Here is an 18,797-nt window from a genome sequence, read left to right as displayed (position 1 = left end):
TAATAATAAAAACAGTTAACTAAAAAGTGAGTACACATACGGTGACACTGGATTCTTACTCCTAAGAATATGAGTTCACTTTTGTTGTGAAAATTCTTATCTATGTTCACCTACTTCTCATCACACCCCTGGTTGACACTCATCCTCCTGTTGGAAGAGGTTTTGAAAAAAAAGTCCAGTACCAATATGTTGAATTTCAATGACCTGGGATCTTGTGGATTATGCTGATGTCATGTATGATAGCAGAGGCCATATGGCATTTTGGTTCAATTCCAAGTTGAACAACCTCAGGAGGGTTTGACTTGGCGTCTCACTGTGTATGTGGCAACTTCAAGATTCAGAAGTAGTACACCCTGGACGACTGGCTCTGACCACGCGGATCGGGTGTCAATCACATGGCCTGAGACGTTGGGAATTGCACCAAGTCAAACAGACTACCTGAAATTCTTCACTCTGGATCGCTGGATCTCAAATAGGAGTGTTGAAACTTTGCTTACTGGGAAGCTTCTTGGACATGGACATTCAGCCTGCTGCTCTTTCCTGGGAATACCAGTGTTGGACATTCGGTGAAGCGATCTGGTCTGTCGAATGTGCATCACAATGCAGTCTCTTGGAGAATTTATGAGCTTTGCGTAATCAAACCAAAATGATTAGACCGATCCAAGCACAACTTCATTAATAGTTCATAGTTCCGCACCTTGGTGGACTCCTACAACATTTCAGGCCAACTTCTAAGTTTGACAAACACTGCTTAGTGCTGACTGTCAACAAGCAAGGAGATGCTTGCTAATAAGAAGTTGATTAAAGTTAATTAGCATGAGCTGTGTGGGTGGAACTTAGCGGCGATACAGCTGTCAGTCGCAACCAGGTGGAGCGCCACGGGGAAACGTTCACTAACTTGTCCAAGATGAATCACTGACAGCCAAATGGGAGATGAGAGGGAAAACCAAACTCTGCGTGCTGAAGTTGAAGGGATTTTAACACTGAGTCATTTCAATTCTTCCAAGTGTCAGCAACAACCTAGTACTGTTTGTCAAGGGGGGGAACAGAAGAAACCCGCTGAACCTCAAAAACTCAGTTTAAGTCTGAACTTTGTCTGCCTCCTCCACAAGGCCAAATGTAATGGAGTGCTTGTTAATCAATCAGGACCAACGTCGTTTAAAACAACAGACTGTCTATGTCTCAGCTAGCTGATGGGCTCTGATGAGTCGCTGCAGGTACGTTACTGGGTCAAGACCAAGTATAACGACTGAGACTTGTAATGGCTTTAAGAAGGTCAGATAGCGGTTCATTAAGTTTGGAGACTGGATCAACAACTAATTTAGCAACTATTTTCTCCCTCATGACAACTGAAGGCATATGAAGACAAGGATGATTGGAAAGAAAAGCTGCAAGATTCTCAAACTTATCCTACAACGATGACTTGTTTGTCTCTGGTTGCAGGTTTTATACCTGCTACATATTGTTTTTTAGACACCAATTAAGGCTGTTCAATCAACTTGTACATTGGGCCACATTTTCAGAAATCCAAGGAACACGGGCTGTACAAAAGACTCCTTGTTATACCCTGTTCTGTTCTGGTTTAATTAGGCTGACATGTGTGCGAGCGTGACTCGGAAGTACTACGTTGGTCGGGTACCTGAACGCGCCGCGGTAGCCGCTAGCTTCGGGAGTTGATGTCACTCGAACTGTTTTAGCCCCGGGTGTTGATGTGCCCACACGGACGTCGTGGTGGATGCTATATATAGCTGTGTGCGTCTATAACCGTGAGTAACGTTTATTATCACTCATTTAATGTTAGACGCCGCCGATCTAGTTCCCTATTGTAGTGTTTTTGTGCCATTATGTCCAGCCACCTGGCTGGTTGCTAACTGCCTGTTAGTTAGCCTTGTTAGCATCGCTACTGTGTTGCGATTCAGATGTGAACGCATTGCTAACTAGTATTGTTTTGTGTGCTTGTTCCCACACAGAAACCACACACATACACGCGCCTCGCATGCCACACACACACGCCCACACTACACTCACAAGTTCCCATGCGCACCCACCTACTTGTGATGCGACGTGTTACAATTAAATAAAGCAGCCATCAATCTGGATGTGGACGTCCCTCATTGCTACTGCACTCACCTGAACAGAATTGCTGTCCTGACCCGACGCCCTGGAGTGATTGCTGACCATTGCTGCACCCAATTAAACCCCCCTTAAAACACGGGCCAAACTTGAATCATATACAATAGTCAAAGATCATCTGTTAACTTGAGTAAGCAACTAGCAGTCTGCAAAAATAGTGGATGAGTGATTGTCCCGCCCCTGAACACTGATTGTCTATTAGAGATTTTATTGATTGTGACTTCATTTTGTTTTTATCTTCTGTGGGATTCCGGAAGGAATATGCAGGACTTCCACGCTGGAGTTTGAATAAGAGTGACATACAGTAACGACCTGATGTCATTGGATAATGTAGGTGTCAAGAGGTTGCAGTCTTATTGCATTCTAACAATTACAAGCTCTGGCGTCCTTGTTCATATTCGCTTGACACATGTGGAGTTCAGATGACGAGGGTTGAAAAAGATTTAGCGCTGATGCATTCAGTGCTTTTTTTGTATCAGTGTCTCATTCATCAATCATCTGCGGTGAAAGTCATCACTCACACAGCTCATATCTAATCCAACGCACACACTCAAGTTTTCTTTTGACGGCAGCTTAACCACTCCAGCGCAACACAGTGGGTGTGGAGAAACCCTGGGGGGGATGGGGGGGGTCCTCGACTGGCTCCCCGCAGTTGCCCCCGGTGACGGAGGCAGCAGCGTAATTGCCACCTCGTCAGACGGCTTCATTAAGACGAGTATTGTGTGCGCAGCTGAACGGCGACGGCGACAGAGAGAGAAGAGAAGCGCAAGTCGAGGAGGAGGCGGCCCACAATGCAATTATTGTCGCGCTGTGACAGGTGGAGCCCCCGCCACGCTCAGTGTCGAAGGGGGGGCCCCCCGATTCACTTTGGGGAGCCTCCGCATCATTTTTCTCCCCCGCCCCTGTCATTAGCGGGTAATGATTGGATTATTTTGCAGATGAATGGCAGTGTATGTCTCACTCACATACATATCCTGGAAGTATTAATCAAACACATGAAGGCATACCAGTCAGAGACAATTAAGAAAACAACATGTCTACATTAAAAATGACTGCAATCCCTCATCTTCAGTCTACTGACTGTGTGTGTCTGTCAGATCCTATCACTGCTGTTGACGGTGTGATTTCTAAGTCAGTGTTTTTCAACCTTTTTTGAGCCACGGCATGTTTTTTACATGGTAAAAATCTTGTGGCACACCACTAACCAAAAATGTTTCAAAATGTCACCACGACCTCACACGTGCATCAATAAGTCTATGGGAGGAACAAGGTAGGTGTTGCCACACGGACCAATATTACATTGCTCTGCCAGTCTTTACACCACAGACACTCCACAGTAGCCACGTTTTTACATCACCACTTTTTCTCTTTCCGAATGACCTTTCGGGAAACAATGGTATCCATAGAAAGGAATATTCCAATCTCTTGTCGACATGCGCCGTGAAAATCCAACAGAATAGTCAAAACGTAAACATCAACATCACGTGATACCGGCTTCCCAAAGTTTTTCTTTCACTTGTTGGAATAACTCCGTATTGCCAGTTTTTCGTCTGTCCAGTCTTGAAATTTAGTTTGAATCAAAAACAAACTTTGCTTAGTCCAGTGCCGATTGCTGGCCTCCATTTTTAAAAGTGAAGAACGTCTGGATCTGCGTGTTACGTCATATCTGAGCATGCGCTGAAAGAACGCACCCGGGATCAATTTAAACAGGAAAAGATCAAATTCAATCTTGCTAATATTTTATCATTAAACTCAGGACATGTTTTATATATATTTTCTTTTTTAATAGAACTGGACTTGTGAATGGCGTATAGAAGGATTTAGATTCTGTTCCACAGATGGCGCTAATGCACACGAAAGCTCCTTGCCAACCGCCAATAAACAACAGAAGAAGAAAAACACCACAAAGAAGAAGAACACAGACTGACAACTTTCCGTTTGTGCGGGTACAAGATACCTGAATTGGATTGGTTAAAGGAATATTCCATTCCCGTTCAATTCTTTCCGTTTGAGCAAATAAACCAAATGCAATTGGAATATTTGGGTCCATGTATACTATTGACATAATGGCTATTGACATAATATTTGCAAATGATGATATAAAAAGTGATATTGGATAATTCCTCACGGCACACCTGACAGTTTCTCAAGGTACACTAGTGTGCCGTGGCACAGTGGTTGAAAATCACTGTTCTAAGTGATATTTATTGCTAACATTTAACGCCACAGCATTGTTGTGATGGCCATTTGTTGGTATGTTAGCAAGAAGTCACATATACCAACGGAGAACCAAGATATATTTTGTGAAGGTCTGGTTGTGGACAATACGATTACAGGAATTTAGTTTCACTTTTGTCACACCTTTTGTCGCTGTTGAGCCAGACGATACACAAGCATCGGTCCCTCAACAGCGGGGGCACTTGGGCTTAGGAAGCACCAATGAACCTTTTGTGAAGATCCTCGCAGTTTGAGTCACTATGGCGTGACTCTGTGTGACACTCTTTCACACAGGGCGTTCCAACAACACTGCTCCTATCTATCCTGTGAGACCCAAGCGACGTGAATTGATAGGTTGCTAGCATCCTTTGATGGCTAAATTGACGTGAACACGGGAGGAAGCGCTGGGCGAGTTACACACCATAAGTTGAATGGACTATCTAACCCACTGAATATGTCGAACTGTATATGACAAAAACAATACCTGCACTGCTACAGTCTCTGGCAGACAATGTAATCTGTGATAAGTCAAACACAGCGACAGTAGATACAAATAACTTTGGTCTTGCTGCAAGAGCCATCTGCCAGGGATTTGAAGCTAACTTAACCAATCAAAATAGTCTTTTCTTTCTCCATTTCCCATCAATATTTGTTCCAGCTTGTGGCAACAGACTAACTACAGAGTTGCTTCAACCAAATTACAGTGTGGGTCAAACAGGAGGAGTTAAGCCGCTGTTAAAGGAAACTTCCATTAAGGTGTCATTAACATATCTATAAACAATTAAAGAATAAAGTCTCAAGGATCACTTATGAATCAATCAATATAATAAAATAATGTACAGCTTTAAGCCCCGCCCATTTCCAATCAAACCACACCCACTTCCGGTTCATGCTAATAAATTAGATGGGTGAACAGATATAGATAGTGGTGTACTCGCTCATCCCTACTAACTACGAAAATATTCGATTTATTAATGCTGAATTCTATTTCACAGAAATTCACTTACTACGGCCGAGTGTGGAACCAATTCAGTGATAAACGAGGGACAACTGTATATAGTTTACATCACCATTCTTAACTCACACAAAGGAGTATTGAGGCATTATTGCACATGCTTCCTATCAGTTTGCAAAGGATTGTGGGACTCGTCAAATGGAGCCAGTAAAGATTGACATTCATGGGGTGAGGAAAAAACAAATGATATCCTTAAAGACTTCTGTACCATGGTGAGCCAAAATATCGTGTTTTTGACGGGGGTGCTGGATAGGCTCCTCCCCCCACGACCTTCTTGAGGATAAGCAGTAGAAAATGAATGAATGAATGAATGGTTACGTTTCCGTACGAGGCATTATTCGCCATGCAAACAGGAGCAGTACTTGGGGGAGGGCAGTGAGTTTATTTGGCTTACAGCCACGCCCATATAAGGAAGTCCGCTCCTCTGTGACATCACAAAAGGGGCAGTTTTACCCCGCCTTTTGAAACCAAGCATTTTGAGCCATCCCAAACTTCTTTTAAGGCTCACTTCCAAATGCACAAACCTCATTATCTGAAACTTTGTCATGGTTTAACACGAGAATACAACATTCTAGCTACATTTATAGGTCAGAAAAGTGGAAAAAATGTATTATGTGTGTGGACGTGGTTTATTTGATCATAAAACAGACATAGAATTATGAATTACAAAGTAAGTAATTGATAAGCCCATGATAAAAATGTCTATTTTTAACACCCCACCCCAAACCCTAACGCTAGCTTGATGTCGGCATTCTACGACGAACCAACAGAAAGTGACTGTGACTGTTAGAACCCTCCCTTTCTCTCTTCAATTGCCATTGTTCACTCACAGCACACTAAATTAAGCCCTAAATATTGACGTCATGATTTGGTTACCAACAATATCAGAAATATGATGGTGAACAAACTGGAATATAGTTACTGCCCTTGTTATAAAGAGAATATGAATCTTAAGTGTGTGCATGTAAACATAGTGGTTGTGTTAGTGTCGTAACACGGGAAAAAAGCAGACTTACAGAATTTGTGACATCTTATGTCATCCTTGAGCTTTTTGTTCATAGTTGAGGCCTTAGCGAAGGACTACATAGAGTAGAATCCACCAGGAAATACCTGGAATAACAGTCGATAGGGTGTTTTATGCCATTTGGCTAAAGACTCCATTATTTTACCTTATTTCCAGCTTAAAATTGTTTTTCCCTTTGGCCTCTTTCAATCTGCTCTGAGACTCATGAAAGCAGCCGTTAAAGCCGAGTCCACCCCCAGAGAAACATTCCATTCATCCGTCGACATTCTGCGTGATCAAAATGGCCCTCGGTGGGAAGCTATCATAGCCATCCACCACTCTTGGACGGCTCCCGCCGGGTGCTCCTGTCCGTGCCAAGCGCCCAAGCTCGGCCGAGAGCCTCCAGGGAGGCCAAGGCTTACGTCTCCACAGGCCAGCAAGCCCGGAGGTCCCGTTGCCTCCAGACATGTAGCGAATTTGGGAGGCACCTTGGCAGTAGAGGACACCTCCCCCATCCGCATCCCCATCCTCTACATTCTCCTCCCGTCCCTTTAGCCTTTAGCTAAAAGAAGGCTAATGGTGGCCAACTGTGCAGTGTGCTGGGAAAGCGTGTCTCTAGGTTCATCTGGATAAGCGTCGATAAGGATGTGCGCTCGCCGTCCTCTGCCTATCACTGCAATGCACATCGTGTGTGTGTGTGTGTTTGTGTGGCATAGTGTGGAGGGCCTGGCAGACCACCTCCAGAATGCCAGCAGTGACTGATGCCACATTAGACATTCCTTTCAGAGCAAACGGCAGCACCGTGGTCAGCATCATGCCAGCTTGCACAAGCCCTCAGGACACCCCCGCCATCCCCAATCCCCACTCTTCCAGTCCTCCTTCCTTTGAGCACAGAGCTGGCAGCCACGGCGTAAGATTCCAGTGAATGTGCAGGAAAACAAATAAAAGCTGTTTTGGTTTGAACTTTTCAATTTAATTTGTGCTCTTTTGAGTTCTTTTTTCTTTAGTCGAGATCAGACGTTTTATTTATCATCATCACTGAGCTTGAATCTCCATTAGACATTTTTTTCCCTTATCCCTTCCATTTAAAAACACAAACATTTCACTGTCACTTTACTGATTCATGATTTGGTCTTCTGTCAGTACTATCAAATACACTTTTCAGAATTTATTAAGACATTATTTTTGCTGCATTCTAGTGGGAAATCGTGGAGTACTTAGAGCTTACAAGGTTTGAGTTAAGTGATCCAATCAAATATGCAATCTTATTAAACAGAAGAGCTTTGCACCACCACTTATCATCTTTTTATAACATAAATGTCCTGACATCCCTCCCCCAAATCCACTGAATGAATGCCCACTACTGTTTGGCCCACTTTCATATACAAAACTGTGGTGAGACCAACCATGTTGTTTGGTCTACAGACCACTGAGGAAAAGACTGGAAGCAGAAGTGGAGGTAGAAGAGATGAGGATGCTGAGGTTCTCATTGGGAGTGACCAGGATGGATAGGATCAGGAAGAAGTACATCAGAGGGACATTACATGTTAGAGGCCTTGGAGATAAAGTCAGAGAGGCCAGACTGAGATGGTTGGGACATGTCCAGAGGAGAGACAGTGAATGTATTGGTAGAAGGATGCTGCCAGGTAGGAGGCGTAGAGGAAGACCAAAGGGGAGGTTTATGGATGTAGTGAAGGAGGACATGAGGGTAGTTGGTGTGAGAGAGACAGATGGAGGCGATTGATTTGCTGTGGCGACCCATGAAGGGAAAAGCAAAAGAAAGAGAAAGAAGAAGATATTTGAAAATTGGGGGAAAACAATAAGGAAACGGCAGCGCAGGGCTCGACAATAACGATGTACCGATGGCCCGGGGCAAGTTAAAACAAAATTGGGGCAAGTAAATCTAATCAGTGATATTCCCGTCGGGCAAGTGCACTTTGGCATGCCATCCTGTCAAGAGTTTTTTTTTAAAGCGGTTCTTGTTGGGTGTTGGTAAAACACGGACTGCGTAAGTCCGGTGGTAATTTGCAAAGCAATCCTTGCAAATCTTGAAATGGACCAATCAGAATCGTTTATTTAGACCGCGGTCCGTAATCCACAGTCCGCGTTTTACCCACACCCGTTGTTCGCGATCAACCAATCAGCGATCGTTTGACTAGAAAACATCCATCATGGCGTCGCTGCCAACATCGTCTAATTCTGAAGGAAAACAGCAAAAAGTGATGAACCAGTGCCTCCTAAACAAGTATTTTATTAGCGGCAGCAAATCAAATGATGGCACAGGTGAGTGAATCACATTGCTGTGACAATTTGAAGTGGTCACAATGAAACACCACCGATTAGATCCAATACCAAGTGCTGATTTTGCACAAGCTACAAAATCTAGCGCTTCCATTTCTCTGTGGATTTTTCTCACCTTTGCTTCACAAATTATTGTTTGACCATTGAGCATTTTTTTCTGGATTAAAAACACTTTACTAGTACACAAATGTGTCTATTCAATAATGTTTTATTGTGGTGCACAACTTATAAATATCACTGCTTACTACGACTACGATGTTTAAGGTATTATTTATTTTATTATTTTATTTATTTGAGATTCTCATGTGATGCCACAAAAAATGACATGATATCATTATGGCAGTCTTTTCATTTTACATGGGGCAAGTTCGGGCAAGTAGTTCTCACCTTAAGGATTCCCTATGGGCAAGTCATTTTGGTTTTTAATGTAGAGCCCTGCAGCGTCTCTTTTACATTGAAAGAGATGCGGCCCGGCAGACCTGTCACAAGCCCCGCCCCCACGTCACCATCATCACCTGCAGTGGTGTAATGAAAGTGGCATTGTACAACCTCATTTTATTGGCGTTCCTTTATACAGGTGCCCTAACTTTTTACCCGCTGCAAGATGTGTGATACGCTGATGTTTACCGAGTTTGGACAGGTTTAAAAAAACATAAAAATGATGGACATTGAAAAATACAGAAAGATGGGCAAACTGTGGGCCCTGTTTTGTTTGTTTCTCGTAATGCTAAAATATCTTTTTTCTTCAATATTTCAAGGCTATGCTACTAAAATGACATGATTCATTCATTCATTCATTCATTCATTTTCTGCCGCTTATCCTCATGAGGGTCGTGGGGGTGCTGGTGCCTATCCCAGCTGTCTTCATGACATTATTTTTCCTCATAATAGTACGAGTTTAGTCTTGTAAAATTGCAACTTTATTGTTATTTTTATAATTATGACTTTATTCTGCTGCACCGTGTACCATAGGCTCCAGCATGCCCCAAACCCTCGTGAGGATAAGTGGTATAGAAAATGAATGAATGGATGACTGGCTGGTTACCAGTCCAGGGTGTAACCCGCCTCTTGTACATTTCAGCTGGACTAGACTCCAGTTCACCCGTGACCCTACTCAGGACAAGCGCGGGAGAAAATGAACGAGACTGTCTGCAGCCACATTCGTAGCGAGTGATGTGACTGAAAATTGAGGGTCAGATTTAATTGACCACAGATCCCTCCGCCACCTTGGATATCATCATCATAACACTAGCAAAGATTAATTTGATGTGTTTAAACATTGTTTGTAGAACACGACAAAGAACCATGGGACCAACAAAGATAATGCCCAATTTTGATAGACACTGTGAAATTAGAATTTTAGAACCAGCTCTGTACACCTGAGTATTACTATTGTTGTAAAAGCAGACTTTTTGCATTGGATCCCATGAGATTGTGTAGCGTATGTTGTAACCCGAGAGCATTACACGAGACTTTGCAAGTCTATCCTGACCTACAGTGCTGGTCTTCCCTGTCAAACAAGCCTCTTCATGTCCAATTACGGGCAAGGTGCAAGGTGAGGAGGCTATTCAATCGCCAGTGCGCCACGTGCTCCGCCTGGGCTTAAGTGATGACACAGAGTGATTACAGCAGCGTTAAATACCTGCTCTAATGAGCCAATTAGCCCTATTGACATCTGTGGCTGCCTCCGAGGTGGAGCGAGTGCCGCGAAGACGCTCCTTAATCAGAAGCGATAACACCGTTTAGCCTTCAAACGCTAATCCTGACTCGCAGGCTCTCACTGTGATTTCTCTGTACCCACGCTGAGAAACTTCACGCATGACGCGCACTCGATTCGCCACTTCCTGCTCGCTTGTAACTTCACTGTGGTTTCACACCCGCATATTTTGATGTCTTTTTTTTGTGTGTGTGTCTTCAATGTGTTGCATACTATGTCCTCGTCCAGCTTTCTCTCTCATGCTCGAACCACAAGAAAATTACCTTCAAAAAAGAATAAGCTCTATCAGCACTGATGAGGCATGAAAAGTGAAACTGTGGTGATGCTTCAGGTAAATTCAAGGCCATTTATTAAAAATAGGACTCAAAAAGGAAAGCGAAAGGCACCGGTTTTAGCCATGGTGCGTTTTGAGTCACAGCGTGTCAGGGAATTATTACAGTAAGGAGGTTTCAGCCCTATGAGAAAAACTCTAATATGAACAATAAACCCGCTACCAGCGCTAATGGACCACTTGTAGCGGAGAGGCTTCTCGGGTTGTGAGATCGTCTCCCAGGATGCACTAGTTTGGAGCGGTCAAAGGTATAGGGGGTGTGTTCAAATCAAAGAACACGGAAGGTTGTCCTCTTTTGGTGATTTTATTTAGGTTATGATGTGGTACTGATGAGACATACATACAAAGACAAATACACAATAAATGATAAGTAACGTAATGTAACTCATATTACACAAGTATAATGATGAGCTAAAGGCACGCTACACACAGAAATTCAACAAAGAAACCAAGCAAACATGACACTCACTAGAATAACCGTTAGTCATAGTTAGCTTAAATACTGATATTAGCACCAATGAAAAGGGAGCCTAACTTTGTGAAAAGGGTGCCCAAATTACCCCACAGCTCCCACAATAAGCCAAAAAACTCACCTTTATGCATTCACGCAGAGCATCAACCTGGTGATATGATGTATGAGGCGCAATAAGGCTCAGAGATCTATATATTGTTCAACCGAAAAAACGTCCCGCACTGTGGTGCGTTTACTGACCGCTGAACACCGTAGGACAAACAACACTCTAAGCCGAACATACAATGCAAAGTAAATTATGGGCTTTCTAACAGTCACAATGTTTATGAATTAATATCAATGCGTTTTCTGTATACTAAGTAACAGAATGTAATCTTGAATACTGCCTGAGAACTAACACTGCACTCTAAGCTGAACATACAATGCAATGTAAATTATGGGCTTTCTAACACCACTGGTCCATATTATCTTGTCCAAGGAACATGGTCACAGGGGAACTGAGGATAGAACCAGCAACCTTCAGGATAAGAGATGACCACCTGAGTTTTTCAGTTTGAACTGTAGGCTGTCTATTACTACTAACGAAAGCCGAAAAGGAAACATAAGCGCAGAAGTTTAATATCACACGTCTCACGAACAAATGTCCTGTTTCCATCCTTATTATGAAATGTTTTGTACAACACAGTTAAATAACATAAAGAAGCGCTTTGTTTGGCCTTCATCTTTGTTTACTGTCACTCGCTTGGAGTTTTGTCATGTAGTTCATACTTAAGAGGCCTTCAAGGCCCACCTTTTTCTAGATGCAGTTAGAATCTCTGCATTCAGGAAGTGGAAGTTTCCTAAATGATTCTTGATGGTTGTCAGGCTGAGATAGTCAACGCTTCTTCAGTGCTCTATTGTGTTCTTCATTTCGAGATGAAACATGGCAACACAGCACTCGTCCATTCACCTTGCCATCACCAAAGCCCACTTTAACATCTTGTAAGTGCTTTAGAAAAACAATTTCCTCCGATAGGTTGTTATCGAATCAGCAGTGAGTGTGCTCACTCACCCGAGCGACAAATCCCCCCGCCCCTAAAATAATGTTCTTGCTTTTCATTTTGACGATGCAACAATCTATGACGTGCTGTCCTTGAGACTCTTTGAATAGCTGCTTTACAGGACACCGTGGCCATGATTAAAACTCCTAACTCTCATACAAGTGTAAAAAGAAGTGAAGCAGTGTTAGTAGTAAAAGGTAAAGTAAAAAAAAAAAAAATGACTCGAAGAACACGCCTGCCTGCTTGTGTGAGTGGTCATGGGGGAGAACCAATTAGTCGCAGTGTTCTCCATCATCAGCATTGGAAGGAAGAATCAATTAAACCTGCGTTGACCCTCACAAACAAATGGGCGCATCTGTCGCCTGTCAGCTTAGGAAATGGGTAAATAAATGAAAGCGATACACAGGTCAAGGTTCCCTTTTGTCAATCCTATAGGAAGTGGCCATAGAACCTCTGCTTTTCTGTCCCAGGAAACACGTACCAACAGTTGCTTTCAGTTGTCTGTGTGCTTGGATCTGCTATCCTCCAAACGGACCTTGCCTCATATCTCATAGATTGTTGATTTGGACCCTTCACATAGTTTTTTTGTGGCCTGCGAAAGCCTAACAGTCAGAGGTGATTTGCACCACACATACATAAATCTTGGAATGGGCATGCCTCAACCTGAGAGAATAAATGCTTGGATCGTGCATCATCCCCTCATATTCTAGCTGTCTTATTTGGTCTGTAAGTATGAACTGATGAAGCCTGCTTAAATGAGAGGCAAAACGTCTTCTAAAACAATCTGAACAGTCCAGTTATGCACACATTTCAAGCTGTGGTGTTTGACTCCCCTGACCTATCTGATCCAGAAGTCAGTTACTCAAATACAGTTACTTAATGCAGTTGACGAGGGGTGCTCCAATTGATCCGCCACCGATCAGCATCAGTCAATTTCTGTGAAAAAGCATGGTATCATGACCGATAACGACGACCGGTACCGGTGCGGCTCAGTGCTAATGAGGCAGATAATGGCGGTGCTATGTATGCCCACCTTTTGGTAACACACACCAGTGGTTTCAACACATCAAAGCCCTGTTCCGACTGCAAGGAATAACATAGAACATTACAAAGTATTGGCCGTGATGGACTACTACTTTCTCTCCACACACATCATGTTCACTGACACTCAGAAATCACAGAACATTACCCGTAACTTAAAAGTTGCACATACTGTTAGGAATGGAATATTTTCCATTGTGTTTTGGATAAGTAATGCGGCATATTTGTGCTGGTTTATAATTGCATAATATGAACAAAAGACACCCTGTTCTTTATCAATAATCTTACACACACAACGTTTGATTATGAGTTACCCTTCTTGTCTTCTGGCTGAGGGGCCCAGCTCCTAGCCAAGGATTGGATGAAACCAGATCAGACCAACACAACCAAAAAGAATGTGGATGGATTACGATTAAGGGCTGATCTGAACATCCATCCATTTCTATGTGGTTTAACCTCACGAAGGGCACCGAGGTATGCTGGAGCCTATCCTGGCTGACTTCGGGCGTAAGGTGGCGTACACCCTGGACGACTTGCCAGCCAATTGCAGTCAATCCAAACAATCCTCTGAAAGTGAGTGTCGTGGTCTCATTGTCATGGAAAGGTTTATTTTTTAGTATTATTATGCCCTTCATGTGTTCTGTGTACAGCGTGAGTGACTTGGGAGTTCATCTATCTATAATTTAGACTTACATCACAGAACTTGTACATAACTCGAGGGACCACTGTACTCTGCGAAAGGATGGTGCGTTCAGTGACCTAATGTTAGCATGTAGCCAAGCTGGTGGTCTATGTTTATGACGAATGCTGCAAAGGTTTTCCCTGGAGGGGACCTGGGAAGCTGATGACTTAAAAAAAGTTAATTAACTTTTCAATTAGACCTACACTGACACCTCAGCGTTGTTGAAAGAGAAACTGCCAGCCATCTCCAAAGAGAGTTTTTCAATATGGCGTCAAAACAAACCAAAACTTTGTTGAGAATCTGCTCGCCGTTTTGTTACAAAGATCAAATCCCAAAGCATTTCTCCTTGAATGCAATCTCGTCAATTAAGCACAATTGCTGAATTTTAGAGCTAATATTAAGCGCTAATTGAAGCGAGGAACGGATGGAGGGTGTTTACTGATGTGGGGATGACGCGCCGCTGATTAGCCTGATGGCGCCATACACCTGGGGTTCATCGCCGGCACGGGTCAGAGGGCACGAGAATCCGTGGGTGTAATTATTGACAAGCAGATGTTATGAAATCATTTATGCTAATGTAATCATAATAAACGCTTTGTTTGTGAGGACGGATGCACCGCAAAGTTGATGCAGAACAAGTTTCTGCACTGATTGCATTCTTTATCTATTTGGACACGAGACACACGTAAAGCATTTGCATCTAGAACATCTTCCTTTCTTCTCGGAAGACTTTCTACAACATTTTGAAGTTTTGTGAGGTCAGTGGTCACTAATGTTGGACCTGAAAGAGGACCTGCTGGCTCTGCTCTTCCATCTATTGCCATGCTGGATCAAATTAGTGGATGCATTCGTGGACAGAACTTCATTCTAATTAAAAAATATATATAATCCACCGGGCAGCACGGCGGACTAGTGGTTAGAGCGCAGACCTCACAGCGAGGAGACCCGGGTTCAATTCCACCCTCGGCCATCTCGGTGTGGAGTTTGCATGTTCTCCCCTTGCATTCCGTGGGTTTTCTCCGGGTATTCCGGTTTCCTCCCACATTCCAAAAACATGCTAGGTTAATTGGCGACTCCAAATTGTCCATAGGTATGAATGTGAGTGTGAATGGTTGTTTGTCTATATGTGCCCTGTGATTGGCTGGCGACCAGTAGAGGGTGTACCCCGCCTCTCGTCCGAAGACAGCTGGGATAGGCTCCAGCGTGAGGAAAAGCGGTAGAAAATGAATGAATGAATGAATGAATGAATGAATATAATCCACCTTACTAACTGATGAGCGGCTGTTATGGAATGCTGCTGCTCAAGTGCTGACTAGAATGTCCAAGACATCTGACTCAGATGAAGACTCTTGAACAAGTAAGAATTCTTGTCCAACATCTGGGTGTTGGATGTGAAACCAGAGAGAGGACTTTTTGCACATTTTTGCATATTTTTGCACATTTTTGCAAAAAACGTATCCGACGAACTGATGAGCTAAATGCTGCTGCTCAAGTGCAAGTGCTGACTGGTACTTTCCTGTCTGGCTATGATGAAGAATGAATACAAATTAAGAACTCTAGTCCACTCTAGACTGATGAGTAGCTGCCCCAGATTGCTGTTGCTTAAGTGCTGACTAGACCTTGTCCAAAACATCTGACTGAGATAAAGATTGAAGATTCATGAACAACTAAGGACTCTAGTCCAAAGTCCATCCATCCATCGGTTTTCCACTACCACTTATCCTCATTAGGTAGAGTCGTGGGGTTATGCTGGAGCCTTAGTCCAAAGTCATTCATTCATTCATTTTCTACCGCTTTTTCCTCACGAGGGTCACAGGGGGTGCTGGAGCCTATCCCAGCTGTCTTTGGGCGAGAGGCGGGGTACACCCAGGACTGGTCGCCAGCCAATCACAGGGCACATATAGACAAACCACCATTCACATTCACATTCATACAGTCTTTATATTTAATTTTGAGTCCTCCAAAAATGCAGCTGCTCGAGTGCTGACAAAATGTCTTGTGCATATGTCGAATGAAGATTCAGGTATAACTCTATGAGTTAATTAGTAAGTAATGTTGCATATTTACACACATTTATTAGGATATCCTTCAGCACAATCAACATCTGTGAAATTAGCATCAATTTAGCACCGCCGTGTTGTCATTGTCTCTAAGAAACTGCAAGATGCAGTGTAAGAATAGCTCGACACGTGTGTGCGAGTTCAGGTATTTTTGCCGCCGTTTACAAACCAAAAATAGCGTCAATGTGCCGCGTGGGGAGGCTCCTCACCAATCAAATATTAGCAGCTAAGCTAAGGTGTCTTTACACATATTGTCATTCGCTGTAAGACACACTATCTGTCTCTCCAAATGTGTTAGGAATTACCGTCATTTCCAAAAACATGCATTAGCCCCCACCTTAGGTGCGATAGTTCTTTTTGCAGCGGGCAAATATCGCACGGGAACACGGCTGTGCGAAGCAGCTAACCTGGCAGCTGGCGCCGAGCGACGGTGCGCGGGAAGAAAGCGAGCATGTTATCATGCACACACATGTGGCCCGGGTGAAGATTAAGCTGTATTCAATCCCCGGCTGCCGCGCTCTCTCCCGCCTCAGTCCATCACAAGATATGGCAGCCGTTCAGCCAGGAAAGGTGCCATGGATTTCACGGCGTTCCCAAATCGGGCCGTCTGGAGATGCGGGCGAGGTGCTCCGGCGCTCTTGCAAAAAAAAAAAAAAAAATTGCCACGGCTTTCCCACAGATCATAAGCTTGGTGCTGATGCTGGGGGTTTGGAATTTTGTTGGACCGGAAGAGCTGGTGCTGACAGAACCCCCTCCCGCCCCAGCACACACACTGAGTACAATCCCCTGTTGTGTGCATGGAATTTGGAATCATCTGCTGAGTCATGCTTCGGCAGGAACTATTGTTCAGCGATGTGTTAATATTTTCCGGGACTCCTTTTTTCCGGGAGTGGATTTGTTCGGGTGCAAGAATGGGAGCGCTGATTGAGTGTGGTGTGGCAAGGGATCATGGCGTGTCCCCGCTGACACGTACACGGCCTCGGTGAATGGGCCAGGGGCTCAGCATCATGTTGGACGCGACTGGGGAGAGGGGCTTACACCCCGAGAGCTTCTTTGGGGCCTCTCGGCGCTAAGCCGCTAATAATTCCTGTGCTGGCCTTAAAAAAAAGGAGGAAGACAAAAGGCAAACAAAGTGATGAATGCGCGTGTATGCTAATTTACCGGGCTGCCTTCACGCTGATCTGGAGTCTGTGAGAGTGCAGCAACGGTCAACATGACAACCTGATTGATAGCTGATAACGTACAAACACGTGTGATGTGTGTGACATCGGACTGATATTTTCATCAAACAAAAACATTAAGTGCATATTTCTTAGTGTGAAATTAGGTTTAATCGATCTTGTCTGCTTTTGACTTTTCATCCAGGAGAACCGAACGTGTTTATTCTTTGATTCTTTTGACTTTCAATTTATCAGTCAGGTTAAAGACATTTATTTATCCACGTCCTGATTATTATTTTGAAAATTCACTTTTATTGCAATATGTACAGAATAGGAAAATTCATATATCCCGACAGTCTTTACCCTGGAGACCATTTTGGTCCCATAGACTCCTATGATACCACATGTTTATCATCTCCTGCAATCCTAGTGGTTTCCACATTTCCATAAAGTCAAAATCTACTGTCAAAATTGAGGCAAATACATTTTGGGTTTGAAAAAAAAAGATTTAAAAATGTTAACACCAATGTAACACTTTTATTCCTTTTATTTTTGTGTGTACTCAGCAAGAGTGAAAAATCTAAATAATGGCATGATAGAGATGTTTAATAATAATTAAATCATACAAAAAGTTACGTGGTAAAAAGTTACACTGGTAAGGACACCACTAAAATCATAATTAAATCATACTAAAATTCAAATGAAATAATAGGATAAAAAGGATGTTTAATAATTAGATAATGCAAAAACTCATTAAATAATGGCATCATAGGGATGTTTACTATTACTAAAATCATACAAAAAAATCAAATGGCATAATGACAATGTTTAAATAGAATTAAATAATAGAAAAGTAAAATTACATAATGGCATAAAAATAATTTTTACTAAAAGTGGAATTAAATAATAATAATAATACATTTGGTTTTGGTTGCAGTGGTTAGCAATAGTTGATATAATTATTGTTTTTATTCGGTATCAAAAATATCAGATGAATCCACTGCCCTTGAATCAAATTGTATCATTTCTCAGTTGATACAGAACCATGGTAAATGATACCAAACAAATCTTTTGCAAAAATGAACTGTTCATGCTACTGACAAATATATGTGGGTGTATGTGTGTGTGTGTGTGTGTTGAAGGTGTCATATGAGACATGTGCAAGGTGGCGTCCATACAGAAGGTGCAGAGGTGGGATAAATTTAATTACGGCTTCAAATATTCATTTGGCAAATATATCAAGGTTGCAGAGACAGGCCCAGAAAAGGCAAGCGGGCCTGGCAGGCTTCACAATGGTGACAGTAATCCATGAAAGGAGAGCAGACATTTATAGAATTTCCAGGGAGAGGGACTCCTCGCCGCTCTCATGCGTAATGTTTGTGGTGCGTTAAAAAATAAATCAAGGAATCAGCACCTTGTTGCAGACTGATGGAGGTTAATTACTGAGTCGACGTGTCGTACGAGCTTCTGAGAGACTTTAGTGAAAGTTTGCGTGTTTGATGTCGAGTTAAGAACGCATACGTTGTCTCAGGTGCACGCCTTGACATTTCTCATCTCCTGGCGTACGCTCGCAGAGACAGGAAGTGCCGCCTCTCTGTGATGTCTTGTGTAGATGTGTTTGAGAC

Source organism: Doryrhamphus excisus, linkage group LG5 (assembly GCF_037039965.1).
Source record: "Doryrhamphus excisus strain RoL-2023G ecotype Guam linkage group LG5, RoL_Dexc_Guam_v1.1, whole genome shotgun sequence".
Taxonomy (NCBI): Eukaryota; Metazoa; Chordata; class Actinopteri; order Syngnathiformes; family Syngnathidae; genus Doryrhamphus; species Doryrhamphus excisus.
This window is presented reverse-complemented; position numbering follows the sequence as displayed.